The sequence below is a fragment of the Malaya genurostris genome, chromosome 3 (assembly GCF_030247185.1).
Source record: "Malaya genurostris strain Urasoe2022 chromosome 3, Malgen_1.1, whole genome shotgun sequence".
Lineage (NCBI taxonomy): Eukaryota > Metazoa > Arthropoda > Insecta > Diptera > Culicidae > Malaya > Malaya genurostris.
Genome location: NC_080572.1, coordinates 49,106,236 through 49,121,736, shown reverse-complemented (window position 1 = coordinate 49,121,736; position 15,501 = coordinate 49,106,236). Strand labels below are relative to the sequence as shown.

Below are 15,501 nucleotides of genomic sequence, written 5' to 3'. Positions count from 1 at the left end.
TCGTTTTTAGCCAAATGTTCACGAATTACGATGTCATTGTGTGACGGTTATCGTAGTTCAAGATCCACGAGTTGTTTGCCACAAATCTAGTCCTTTTCGGCGAATTGCTCTACGCAAATGTCTCATACAAATTATTACTGAATACCAAAAGTCAAATTTTGTGTATAGCATCTGTAGTTGCGCTTGTAATGTCTGGATGAAAAAATTGAGCTGACACACAAGTTCATAGATTTTCTTCACTAAAAACTTGAATTTTCTCTATCAGCAGTCGGAAATCGCTTGCCAAATCAGCATTTTTCTAGGCAGCTAATCAATCAATAAAGGAATTCATATCTCATAAGCATAATTCGTTTGCCCATTAAGTGCCTTCCGTTTTCGTACGTTTCGTCGTCCATTAGTTTGCAAACTTGGTGATTTCTCTATAAAACTTTCGAGTGTAAGCCATTCGGTTCTGTTTCAGTGTCCGGTTTGGCTGCTTTTTGGGAGAATAAGAACAAACATTTGCTTTCCTCGTCACATCTTCTCATACTAACTATACAATCTGTGCGGTTCAGTACGCTCGGACAGATTCGCATGAAAAATGCAAATTAGTCACGAATCGTAAAGCAAAATAAATCCAAAAATAAACGCGCGGAGTTCAGCTGCATTGAGGAAACATGCAATAATGGTGTCCTATTCTGGTAACCAACATCGGCTGTCTAATAACTCGAGTAGCCTACTTCTCGGGCTGACAATCAATTGACACTGATGTCAGTTACGTCACGACGGTAGTCCACGTTGATCGTGACGACTGACGACGGCAGCACGTTCAAGCAGAAGACCATGGATGCAATGGCAAAACCAAAGTTGGTTATCATCATGTTACTGTCTGCTTTTGTGTTGCTTTTGGACACTGACCGTATCAATGAATCGATTCTATCGGAATCCAAAATGGTTGAAATTCGGCTCAAGTCGATTAACACCGTCGAAGTGCTAATCTGTGTTACGATTAGACAGACGAAGCTCTTTATCGTTTCCATAGATATCTGTGACCAATGAAGTTTAAACTACCAACCTACAGTTTACCTGGCAATGCAATGGGTGAATGGTGGTTTTCGATGCGATAATTTGAATATGAAATTGAATCCTAGTTAAGCAGAAGAAGTTGCATGAAATGAACTGCAAAATTGCTCTCCTACACAGAAAGAAATAATGAAATTTACACGAAATGTAAATCAATAGTAACATGTAATAGACATGGGTTGAATCGAAATTTTGATTGAAAACCTTCATCGATGCAAAACTAAATTGAATTGCGTTGAATTTTCAATGAATATAACTGTATCTTTCAATTGACGCTTGTTTTGCAATTAAATTATATTGAAACGTACAGAATTGTAAAGTAATTTTATGTTTAATTACCTGCTCCAAATATGTGCATGAAAATAGATGTAAATTCACAAAATATTTTTATCTGTGTAACTACTAGCCGTACTCCTAAAAAATCGAAAATTACATTTGACGTAAATCAAAGTTGACCTTTTTTTTGGATTGATGACTTCAATTAGAATTCAATTTTCTCTCTTATCTGATGTCAAATCCAGTTAAACTAGCTGTGAAATTAATGACAATGCATATTTTGATATGTTTTGGTTTCTAAATTTAGTACGTTTTCGACGCTGCTTGTATGTGCATCTATTGAAGCGTAAATTTACATGATTTTCTCGTGCAGTGCGAGCACAGAGATGATGCTAATTGAATAACGTATATTTCTCAATTGTACGTGACAGATAATAATTAATCCAAAATGAGTCACTCACAATGGATAGGCACCATTGCACTAGACGACGCGATGGAAGAAAGCTTATAATTTATTCCAGTTTAATTTCGAATCAATTATAAATTCACCGTGATGCTTCCAGTTTCAGAAGGGTTTTTGGTTTCTGTGGTTGGTTCTACACACTTAAAAAATGTTGCATCTTCTTAGATGCACATAAAAGGAGCGTCGCGATTCACTTACATTCACAATACATAGCATGTAAAGATAAGTCATATCATTACCTTCAAAATTAATTTAACTGAAGTTTACATCGATACAGACGCAAAGTTTATATTTACATGTTAGTAGATATAATATTGTGTCATCACCGAAGAAATTACGGCATACTTGAGTTTACGTCAACCGTAAATTTCATTTTTTCTAAGAGTGTAGTGTAAAGACACTTGTGGTATTGGCTATATTTTCCGTTTGATTGTTAATGTGGCTTTAGCCAGCATGAGTTTAAGATTTAAGAAGTTTATAAATACAGGGTTTTTGAAAAAAATTATAACTTTTGCACAACATCGTTTTAATGACCGCGAGTCATGTTTTGTGTGGATCAAGATCAGTCGGCTGCTCGGCCATCCATGGAAGTTGACCATAAATGTCAATTTCCCTCTCTGAGCAGCCTAGATAGCCGTGTAGTGTCGGTAGCGGTTTCCCAACTGGCTAAGAATAACGCTACGGTCCACCTGTACCGGTGGTATAAGTCCACCAAACAGGTAAGCCGTGTGGCATCCGGCGGAATTATTTTTTACCAAGAATTGATCCACTGGTTTCCTGTTCCATGTCGTAAAAGGCCACAAAAATAGGAACTCCTAAGTCAAGGTGTATTTCCGTGCCGATGGCTGAATGGCTGCAGGAGGTTAAACAATGCAGTCGTGAACGGAATATCTTGGGATTTTCCCTTACTGTGTTAAGCGAAGCTCTGGCACACTGGACGACTTCTTTCTTCGCAACTCGTGGGATTTAAATGATTAAAACATTTAAAAAAATCCTTACATGGTTCGCTATAGGCGATTATAAGCCAATATATTTGGTTTCTTGTAGTTGTTGTACGGTAAGTGCTGGAGGTGGAGTGTTCGTTACTTTAATTGATAATGGTTAGAGTAGCACAAATCAATCTCCAGCATAAACGTACAGCAACTATGAATCTATCCAGACTTCTGCAAGAAGGTAAAGCTTCTTTAGCTTTGGTTCAAAAACCATATTTCCAAAAGGGAAACTTCTACGTTGGAAAATTGTTAAACCCAGTCTTTGTTGCCTTTAACAAGACCGGAATGACTAATCCACGTGAAATGCCTCGAGCATGCATACTTGCAAATAGTGCTCTCGATGTCTCTCTCATATCGGAGCTCACAACTCGGGATATTTGTGCTGTCACAGTTGGTATGACTACTGATGGCATAGACAGGAAATATGTCTATTGTTCGGCATATTTGCCGCATAACCAACCTTCGCCAAGCGATGACTTCAAAAAGGTTGTATCATACTGCTGCAAAAGTGATTTACCGCTTGTAATCGGCAGTGACATAAATGCTCACCATATCATTTGGGGCAGCACAGATATTAATTCGAGAGGCTCTGATATGATGGAATTTGTGAGCAGTACAAACCTGCACATAGTCAATGCAGGAAACCGTCCAACTTTTGCGAGATCTGGCAGAGAGGAGGTTTTGGACGTAACTCTCTGCTCTGATAGAATTGCGCATGAGTTGGTGAATTGGCTCGTCTCCGATGAGCTCGAGCCTTCGTTGTCTGATCATAAGTACATATTCTTTGATCATTCAAACGTTAAATTTGATATTATCACATATCGTAATCCCAAATCTACAAACTGGGACCTCTATGAAGAGGGCTTGGCGACTAGATTTTACGGGTACCAACCAACAATTGAAACCCCAATTGATTTGGAAAATGTTGTCGACGAGACAAACTCACTCATAGTTGCAGCATATGAAGAGGCTTGTCCACTTCGGATTGTGCGAGCTACTAGAGGAACTCCTTGGTGGAATGCTGAACTTGCTAGACTAAGGAAACTATGCAGAAGAGCTTGGAACCACCGTCGCAGAAATGGGTCGGAGGCATTCGTGTTGGCTCGAAGGGCTTACAAAAATGCTCTTCGATCGTCTGAGCGAAGTGGTTGGAAAAGCCTCTGCACAAATGTCTCTAGTCTCAACGAGGCTAGCAGATTAAATAAGTTACTTTCGAAGTCTAAGGACTTTAATGTCAGTTTCTTAAGAACTTCAGATGGTGAACACTTGTCTGATGAAGGTGATGTACTTCACTATCTTTTTAACACTCACTTTCCAGGATGTATGGATCCATCACCGACAGCTCTTCCCGAGACTTTTTCAGGTAGTTACGATTCTTGGGCCCTTGCTCGAAGCGTTGTGACGATTGAATCGGTCAAATGGGCAGTTGAGAGTTTTGCTTCGTACAAGTCTCCTGGAAAGGATGGAGTTTTCCCAGTGTTACTGCAGAAAGGGTATGAACATTTCAAACATGTTTTGAAGAAAATACTTACTTTTAGTCTTGCGACAGGATATATTCCAAGAGCCTGGCAGGAAATAATTGTCAAATTTATTCCCAAAGGCGTCGCGACACTTATGAGGAAGCGAAGAGTTTCAGGCCTATCAGTCTAAGCTCATTTCTTCTTAAAACAGTGGAACGCATAGTCGATCACTATATCAGAAATGTTAGTTTGGGCCTGCATCCGCTACATGGAATGCAACATGCTTACCAGCGTGGAAAGTCCACTACAACCCTGTTACATGATGTTGTGTACAACATTGAAAAAGCTTTCTCACAAAAGCAATCTTGCTTGGGAGTTTTCCTAGATATTGAAGGTGCCTTTGATAACGTGTCTTTCAATTCAATTCTGGAAGCAGCCCGTGGTCATGGCATACCTTCAAGTATCACAAATTGGATACACGCAATGCTTAGCAATCGACTTCTTTGTTCATCGCTTCGGCAAGCAGAGATTAGAAAGCTAAGTGTCTGTGGGTGTCCTCAAGGTGGTGTACTATCCCCACTTTTATGGAACCTTGTCGCTGATGGTTTGTTAAGGAAACTTAATAACCTTGGATTTCCGACTTAGGGTTTTGCCGACGATTATCATATATTGATGACCGGTATAAGCATTAACACTCTCTTTGATTTAATGCAGCAAGCCCTGCGATCTGTTGAACAATGGTGTTGTCAGGTTGGATTATCTGTAAATCCGGGCAAAACATCAATGGTGCTTTTCACTCATCGTAGGATAATCACAGGAGCCCGTCCGTTGCAGTTCTTTGGTTCAGAGGTCACTGTGGTCGAACAAGTTAAATACGTCGGGGTTATTCTTGACTCAAAACTGAATTGGTCTGCTCACATTGACTTCAGAATTAAAAGAGCTTGCATGGCTTTCGGCCAATGTAGACGAGCTTTTGGAAAATCATGGGGACTCAAACCCAGATATATTCATTGGATCTACACAACTATTGTTAGACCAATTTTAGCATATGGATGTCTTGTATGGTGGCAGAAAGGAGAAGTCGCGACAGTTTAGTCAAAGCTAAATCATCTCCAAAGGATGGTCCTAATGGCGATGACAGGAGCATTCACGACAACTCCTACTGCTGCTCTAGAGGCGCTACTGTGCATTAAACCACTACATGTGTTCCTAAAACAAGAAGCATTATCTTGTGCATATCGTCTTAAGGTTACAGGGCTTTGGAACAGTAACCCATTAGATTATGCTACCAGCCACACTCGCTTGTGGTCTCAAATGGTTACGTGGGATGAGTATTTACTCGCTCCTAGTGACCTAACTCTCACATGCAGTTTTCCTTTCAAAACATTCAATGTGAGCTATCCTTTTCGTGAGGAATGGTTGTCTGGTTGTCTGGAACGACAACTTGATGAACACATAGTTTGTTATACGGACGGTTCTCTGTTGAATGGTCGTGCTGGTGCTGGTGTCTACTGTCGTGAAATGAGACTGGAGCAGTCTCATTCACTTGGTAGATACTGTACTGTGTTTCAAGCAGAAATCTACGCGATTCTGTGTGGAGTACAATCGGCACTTCAGCAGAGGATCTGTGGTAAGCGAATTTATTTTTGTTCCGACAGTCAGGCAGCCTTAAAAGCACTCAGTTCGAATGACTCACGGTCGAATCTAGTGATCGCATGTCGAACTCAAATTGAAGACCTCAGCATTTCAAATGCTGTTTACTTCTTATGGGTACCCGGCCATTCTGGTATTACTGGAAATGAATGGGCTGATGAGTTGGCTAGAGCTGGTGCAACGAATGATTTCGTTGGTCCTGAACCAGCTTTACCACTTTCAACTAGTTGGATAAAGCACAAGATTCGTTCTTGGGCTGTATCCAAACATGCCAGCTACTGGCGCAGCTTGCAAACTTGCGCTCAGACAAAAGCATTTCTACCAGATTTAAATCTGAAAATGTCAAAGTGTCTACTGCATTTCTCCAAGCATCATTGCAGTATTCTGGTCAGAGCTCTGACTGGACATTGCAAACTCAATTATCACATGGCTACTATTCAACGTGCTGGGTATTATTCGTGTGATTTGTGTGAATGCGATTATGGTACTTCATATCATCTGATATGTAACTGTCCCGCATTGACGCAGCTACGTATCCGGGTTTTTGGTTCTCCATACATGGTTGAGTCTGTGTATGCGGAGCTAAAATTGAAGGATATTCTCTCGTTTCTTACCCAATGTGGTAAGGAGCTATAGTCAGAAGGGTTCATCGTTCTTCCTGGAGTGAATGAATCCCTTCTGTATTTACCTTAAATAGGGTTTAGCAGATTGTTTGGCATCTTTTAGGGGGTGCCGAATTTACTTCTGCTCGTACATACTGCGAATCGTTCTGCATTCTTCCGGGAGTGCAGAATGGTGTCGCTTTTGTAAGATCTTCAAATCCTCTCGGGGGTTGGAGGTTTTATTAACAGCGGACTGTTCGGGACCTCGTAGAGGTTCAGAATTTACTTCTGCTTCCACTAAATGTGATCCTCAGCAGATTGTTCGGCATCCCTTAGGGGTGCAGAATTTACTTCTGCTTTTATGTGTTTTTGTGTCGTCAATTTTTCCCATCCTCCTAGTCCAACCCTTACCATTTCCTTTCAATCCTTCCCTCTTATATATCGGGAAAATGATGCTAAAAACAAATTGATGGCAAGGCACAAATCTCCAAATATCAAGGGGAACGTGCCATTTGAGCCAATTTGTTCTGATTCCTGATTCCTGAACTACTAGCCGTACTCCTAAAAAATCGAAAATTACATTTGACGTAAATCAAAGTTGACCTTTTTTTTGGATTGATGACTTCAATTAGAATTCAATTTTCTCTCTTATCTGATCTCAAATCCAGTTAAACTAGCTGTGAAATTAATGACAATGCATATTTTGATATGTTTTGGTTTCTAAATTTAGTACGTTTTCGACGCTGCTTGTATGTGCATCTATTGAAGCGTAAATTTACATGATTTTCTCGTGCAGTGCGAGCACAGAGATGATGCTAATTGAATAACGTATATTTCTCAGTTGTACGTGACAGATAATAATTAATCCAAAATGAGTCACTCACAATGGATAGGCACCATTGCACTAGACGACGCGATGGAAGAAAGCTTATAATTTATTCCAGTTTAATTTCGAATCAATTATAAATTCACCGTGATGCTTCCAGTTTCAGAAGGGTTTTTGGTTTCTGTGGTTGGTTCTACACACTTAAAAAATGTTGCATCTTCTTAGATGCACATATAAAAGGAGCGTCGCGATTCACTTACATTCACAATACATAGCATGTAAAGATAAGTCATATCATTACCTTCAAAATTAATTTAACTGAAGTTTACATCGATACAGACGCAAAGTTTATATTTACATGTTAGTAGATGTAATATTGTGTCATCACCGAAGAAATTACGGCATACTTGAGTTTACGTCAACCGTAAATTTCATTTTTTCTAAGAGTGTAGTGTAAAGACACTTGTGGTATTGGCTATATTTTCCGTTTGATTGTTAATGTGGCTTTAGCCAGCATGAGTTTAAGATTTAAGAAGTTTATAAATACAGGGTTTTTGAAAAAAATTATAACTTTTGCACAACATCGTTTTAATGACCGCGAGTCATGTTTTGTGTGGATCAAGTTGGTCAAAGCACTTTATTTTTATTACCTTCCGATTCCCTCCTCACTGAGCTCGAGTAATTCGAAACATATTAAGCTAGAATCCGTACTTATTGGTTTATAAGTATTGAGTATACAGCGTCCATTATAGCAGAGCCACACAAACCCGTAATCATTGACGACTCCTTAAAAGGCCGCTGGAAGGTAACCTCCTTTTCCAGATGTGTGCTGTCTCGGTGTGTGGTGATCATTGTTGCCGTGTGTTTTATCGTCACTCTGTCGACTTGCTTGGTTTGAGCGAAGATCAAGATATATTTATCCACCAGCATCATTCGTGAGTTTGGCGGAACCTGTTGTCTTACAGGCAATTAACTGTACAGTTACGATTCTGTCAAATCAGCTATGGCAAAAAAGGATAATTAAGCGATTGAACATCCCCACTCGTAAATCAACGCCGCATGTTTAACGTTGGCGTTGTAAGCCGTCGTTCCGCGCAGGAGGAGGAGGAGGAGGAGGAGCACGGAACGAATTCAGTACTGTGTGTCTACTTGAGGTCACTTCCTTGTGGTCGTCAACCCTTGTCGATCGGTTGTTCGTAATGGACAAACGGGAGTTGCTTCCGAGCTGACGTCGTTTAAGCGAACACAATGGAGTCTGATAATGGATGATCGTGCTCCATTACTTTCTGGAGAGTCTGAGGATGCAGATGGGCCGATGGCTCGGTGACCTCGAAAGATTTATACTGTGTCTGAAACGAAAATGGTCATCGCAATATTCATCGGGATGGCTCGAGAAAACCGGAAGATTTTGATGAATCGCCGGATCGCAGGATCAGACGACACAACGCATCGCTTCGTTTGAGGTTAATGAAGCTTTCACCTGGGGTTCGGTGATTTCGGGAAACAATTTTTAAAGATCACGTTTTAAGAGACTGATTAGGTACATGCGCACGTAGTTTTCGATATTTGAAACAATTACTGCACTGATAGAAAATATCAGATACAGTCTGCGCCAGAAGAAATTATATCGGTCTCTTTCGCATGAAATAAATTTATCTGAGAGATCGAGGCATGCTTATTATTCCAGAATTAATACACCCAAACCTGTTTTTTATGTTACCTTCATTTACCAACCGACTTTGTAAAAAGGAGGTTTCCGCATAATAAGTGAACAAAATTCAAACATTCAAGATGTCAACTTCCGGTTTATCAAAATTTGTTACAAACAATCATAAAATGGTATTTTCGGAATGGTTTTGATGAGTAGATGTATGAAAGCGATTTTTTAAGTCGCCTAAATAAATGTCGACGTCGATATTCATTTCAAATCTTCACAATACGGGAACTTGATGAATAGTTACCAATTTACGAGGTGTGATATTTAAGCAATGAGACTGATTTTATTGCCACACTTATGGCAACCTGCGACCTTTAAATTTCTTTCTCCTTCCAAGGTATCCTTCTCCTCTCCATTGATATATTTAGCTTCGCTTAAGCTCGTTTAATTCGCCTGTCGCGTTGGGTAGACGTGCGTTGCTGGTACTCGTCACGAAAATGGAGCATTGCTCCTCAATAGCAATCCGTCGCGATAAAATATTGCGCCAGATTGGGTGAAACAACTTCGGAAGCATACGTCTAAATTATGGAAGTCCATGGTGATTATTCTCTTGGTTACGCCCAGGTGTTTCGATGGCATAAAAAGTTTGAGAAGAGGCGTTGAAGCGAGGAAGACGAGGTGCGCAGCGGGAGACCATCGGAAAAAACCTAAAATTATTATATTATATTATATTATATTCTACCATCGACAAGTACTCGACAGATTGCGAAAACGAGTGAACAGGGTCAGCGTGTCCCTGTATTTGGCCTCTAAGGTTGTGAACCATTTCGCGGTTAATTTTAACTTTTGGCTAAAATCTGACACAATTATTATGACGATGTCAAAAACAACCCTGCTCGAAAGCATGGTTATTTTTGACAAATCGATGGTTATTTTCCGACACTGAAAAAAATCATGCAATGAAAATTCTAATATCAATTCTTTGGTTAAAATTATTTCCAGTGCAAAATAAACCCAAACAACTTCCCATCCGTCAAACTTTGAAATGGGCCTCAGTTTTGTTAAATTTAACTACTCGACACAAAATAACTGCTCAAGTGTCAGATTTCAACCAAAAGTTAAAATTTACCGCGAAATGGTTCACAGCTTAAATAGATCACCGCGTTGCAATAGTTTCTTTATTCACCCGAAACGTTACCCTGAAATGTGTTTCTGTTTCCTAGAACATCAACCTGTTGAAAAAAATACCCGTTGAAAAAATACCGTAACAAAAACGGGTTTTCAGGAATTATCGATGAATCAGAAATCACCATCTTGGATTTTTAAACGACTTCAAAACTCGTTTTCCAACATTTACTCATCAATACCGCTCCGAAAAATTTTTTTTTCTACGTATTGATTTGAATATTCATAGCCATGTATTTTCAATTATATATCATTGAAATGTTGATTGATAGCAAGCACTGTCCAATTTTGCCTGCTAAAAATCTCTGGCTTACCGGATTTCCCTAACGTAGACGACGGTTTTGAAGGAGTAAGCGAAATGTCAATGGGAAAGCATCGCTCTGATTGGTCAATCGAAACAAAAGCGAAGCTGTTGGAAGCACGCGAATCTATAAATATAAGCGAAATTATAGCTAACGTTTCAGTCCAGAGATGCCAGATCTGCAGATTTGTCTGTAAATCTGCAGATTTCGTACATAGTGCTGCGGACATTTTTTGTCTGCAGTCCTACGTGCAACATGCCAGAGTTAGGTTGTTGCTAAACAGCAAGAAACAAAGCGCTATGAAACGGTTTGAAGCTTGTGTCATACGAATTTGGATGAAATTCCATGTTATGTCGTTTTCGTCTGAGAAATTTGCGGTAGTTGCAGGGTAGATTTTAAGTGCTTAAAATTAATTTCTAATTTATATAAGATGAACTCGATCAATAATGAGAAAAAGTTTATCGCTTCAATCTAAATCGCAGAATGGTAGTAATGATGGAGAAACTTAACGCTATAAAATCAATCAACTTGAACACAAGCTTGACGAAGAGAAGCTTAAATATAGAAATCCGTATGTACAAGCATATAACTGCATACATTTGGTCTATTGATGTAATTTCGTCGGCTACAAAACAAATGCAAATCAAGACAAAGAGAGTCTATATTCTGTGTTCGCCTGATCGGTGTTGGTTTCTAATAAAAATCAATCCAAGCAGACTCTCGTGCAATTGCGGATTCAAAAGTGTGATGATTGATTGAGCTGTTTTATTGACAATTTCGATCATTAGAAATTTTGAGTACCTTGTTCCACATCAATGGCTCGAACAACCCCATGGGGCTGATCCTTGGGCAAAAAATACTTAAAGATGAGTTATATCTACTCAATGGTAAGTTATATTTACTCTACAGTTGAGTCGTATTGACTCGATTCCAGGTTGATACGGTTTACTTAATTTTAGCTTATTGAACGAAACTTTCGCTGTTGTGTGGTCTTGCTCTTTGTATTTGAACAACAAAGAAAAAAGCGAACAAATAGTAGGTAGTTTTTATTTTCCGGGTATGCCTTACGAAGTGGCAAACATTTTGGATGAAATGAGTAAGCAGGGTGAAGTCATTTTATCCGTAATGTTGGCAACAACTCAAAACTCTATTGGAGACATTTTGCTTTTGTTTTAAATTAACAAATGTTGGAAAAATGGTTGTGATGCGCTCTGATAAGGAATGAACAATGATGATGAAAAGGAGAGTAGAGAAAAATCTATCTGATACTTTCATTCGTGGTAACTCATCGTTTGCTAAATGTTGCCACTGTTCTATCTAGTGTTTTTTATTGCGCAAATTGAAATTCGATGCTTCAAAGGTTTTAAATGTTTTATTTTTTCCGATGTGGAAAATTCAATGGAAAAATACAGAACAACATAAAATACAGTAAATTTTAGAGAAAAATCAGTTCTCAATTTTTGGGTTGAAAATACAGTACAATATTGTAATAAACAATACATATAAGGAGTGTATCGAAAATAAGCTATCCACATACATTTGTGTTGTACGCATGTATTTGTGATGGTTTTTTATGCTCAGATCGCAGCATGCTGTGCGTTTGGTTGTCAGCTTTCGATTCTTTACTTGTTTGTGCGGTTGAAATTCTGCGTTTTCAAAATGTCGCGTATTGAAAAGGAAGTGGTAATTAAAGTTCTGGACACATGGCTAAGTGGGAAGGGTATTAGTATGCGAAAATTGGCGAAGGGGTTTAGAATTCATTATACCAGTGTTAAAAACATAAATTATAAGTTTGGGGAACATTATTCTTAGGATGAGCTACCAGGAAGAGGCAGAAAACCCGGTTCTTCCAACCAGAAAGTTGTATCTCTAATCATGAAGAACAAATCAATGTCAATACGTGATTTTGCCAAAACAGCAGGAACGAGTGTCGGAATGGTCCAGCGTATCAAGAGGCGAAATCACCAGAAAATCTCGGAACAAAGTGTAAAACAGAAGAAGCAAGCAGCAACAAGGGCCCGGAAATTGTATTCGCGTCTTTTGCAGGGTCCGGATGCTTGCGTTTTGATGGACGATTAGACTTATGTAAAGGAGGACTCGAAAACCCTTCCAATACTTTACTGTCGTCGTTGGGGAGGATGTGAGCGATTCGGACAGGTCGCTTCAAGTGGAGAAACTCGGTCGAAAGGTACTGGTATGGCAAGCAATATGTTCCTGTAGTTTGAAGTTAACCATTTTTACACTACCGGAACTATAAATGCATAAATCTATCGATCTGAGTGTTTCCAGAAGAGATTGCTGCCTTTATATAAGAAGCATAGTACACCTCCACTGTTTTGGCTGGATTTGGTGTCGGCTCACTATGCCAAAACCACTCTCAATTGGCTTGCGGAAAAGGGTATTCATTTCGTTGAGAAAAATATCAATCCACCAAATTGGCCTCAGCTTCGACCCATCGAACGTTACTGGGCAATCGTGAAGAGGGTCTTCAAGAAGACTGGTTAGGCAACATGCAGGACTTCAAAAAAATTTGGGCTCAAGCGTCCAAAAAATGCGATGCAACACTCCGTAACTTGATGAGGAGCGTTCGATCAAAAGTTCGAAAACTCGTGAAGGAATAACTTAAATTTCATCCGGTTTTCTTTATGCTCAAGTTTAACCTCGTACAATAAAGGATCAATTTTTAGTTTGAATAAAATATCGTTTTTTATCATAATTTGAAAGAAAAATTTGTGGACAGCTTATTTTCGATACACTCCTTACAAGAGTTTGCTATGTCGGAACACACTTGATTTTCTCAGAGAAAGCTGCATCGATTTTCATAAACTCAAACTCAAATGGAAGGTGATAATCACATAGGTTACTACTGATTTTCATCCGGATCAGACTTTCGTTTCCGGAATCACCGAGTGATGTAAGTTTGAAATTGCTAACCTTCATTTAGAACGACCATGCATAATAGGGCTAAATTCTTCTTAATTTGGCTTGAAATTGATTCTATTTGTATATTATGTTAGTTGCTGGTCACACGAACCGACTTAAGCTATATCGACTTCCAGGTCCCGGTTCCGGAAGTACCGGAAATAGTGGTCAAAAACTCTAAAGCCGAACTCACTTTTTTTTCTCAGAGATGAAAATACCGATTTCCACAAACTTATGCTCGAATAAAAGGTAACCCCTGGCCTCACAGACTGCTTATCAATTTCATCCGGATCCGACAATCGCTTTCGGAACTGTATGGTGAAGTGTGTTGAAAATAGCAAATCTTCAGTTGGAGCGACGATGCAAAACGAACGGATTATGTAAGATTATTCCTAAATGAACTTTCAAGTTGATTCAAATTGCAAATATATTTTTTGGAGGAATCCTCTAGTGATATATACGGAAATATGAGTAATATGATAAAGGCATCATTACACCCACTGGAAGTCAATGAGGTGAGAGTCGTCTAGAGCTTAGTTTAACTTTTATCATTACTTAAAGATTGTATCTATAGGTATACTACTCGTGCAGTTTTTTTTTTGGTGTTGATTTGATTCAGTAGTCATCGGCCTATCTGTACGTACATTAAACAATATCCGCTCTCGCCAGCTGTGAGGTTCACGCTGTTATATAATCTTTATATGCAAAATGATATTCAGCTGCTGAAATTCACCGAAAGTTTTTCCTAATTGATGAACCTACCAACCAATTTCCATAGTGTAGAACAAAGTGAGAACAAACCAAAGAACTTGTCTCTTAGGTGGACTAAAAGTTGCGTTTTGATCATCGGTTGAAAATTATTACATTTCAAATAAAATGGTTCAGTGGACAACTGACAAGGAACTTAAGAACGCCGTCGAAAACTGGTTTAACTAGTGCGGTGAACGTCTATGCAGAGGGCTTAAGGAAACTGGTGCAGCGGCACAAAACATGCTTAATAAAGTAAACAGCGGTTGAATGAAAAGTGAAAAATAAGTGAAGAATTCGAAGTGTGCTAGTAAAACATTTCTCTCTTTATCATAATTTATTGTTATGACGAAAAGACCTTTACTTTTCGATATACCTAGTAGTAGAAACGAAAATTTGCAACAATAACTTATACTGTATTGAGAGGTTTTGGCTGAAAAGCCAATTTTGTGCTACAGGCGCACAGACGTTTTGTCTCAGACTCGTCATAGTGAACTGCTCGGAACCAAAATCCGAATACCGACAATCTGTACAAAATCTACCGTCGGAAATTTTGGAAGTCCGTTAGGTAGATTAGGTACATTAAAATTGGTTGATTCGAGAGAACAATGATTCCAAACACCGGAGTTACCTGATAGAGACATGGAAAGAAGATATTTAAGGTTTCGAAAAACTCTCACAATTTCGAGATACCATCTTAATTAAAAGTGCTTCGAAAACTATGAAGTACAAACTCACGGGAAAAACTAGTGCTGTTGTCCCGCAGAATGCTATATCTCCAATACACTTTCTTTAGCCACAGAATGTAATTAGAAATTAATTGTATTTTTCTTTTCGTTTCTTACAGGTTCTTCATAATAGGGTCGATTCGAAATCTACTGAGTACCTGAACGAAAGTCTGACTACATTTGTTGTGTGATAAAAGGGTAAGTTAGAAGCTTCCTAAACGAGTATTAAATAAACAGATCGCATTTCTGATATGAATGTGGCGTGAACAAATTAGGTTAGGTCTTAAGGTAACTTATTACCGAGCGGCTCATGAGTGTAACCAGTGTTGGTGATTGCCGAAAATTTGACAGAAGCTGCTATATTGCTATCTATATTGTATACAACATTTTCAATCCGGTAGAAGATGCTACAAGAACTCGAGTCTCTCAATGCATGAACCGCGAGAGAATTTTTCTACATTTCTTCGCTCCACTTCATACTCTGAGTATTTCACGGCCCATGAAAAAATATACAGCCTGATAATGATCGTTGCTGTGTGGAATTTTCCAAGAGAGAATCGCAAGTTGACAAGTATCGCAGAAAATCGAATCGATGGTTCAACTTGATGTTTCTCATACTAGGTTGC

The 15,501-nt window shown here is 38.9% G+C and overlaps 1 protein-coding gene across 1 annotated transcript in view; it reads left to right on the top strand.

Moving 5' to 3' along the window:
- Positions 1–15,501, top strand: part of LOC131434641 (uncharacterized) — a 91,468-nt gene that overhangs the window by 49,603 nt on the left and 26,364 nt on the right. The window contains exon 2 of the mRNA XM_058601576.1: positions 14,995–15,073. The gene's annotated coding sequence lies outside the window, so the exon portion shown is untranslated. The remainder of the gene's footprint in view (positions 1–14,994; positions 15,074–15,501) is intronic.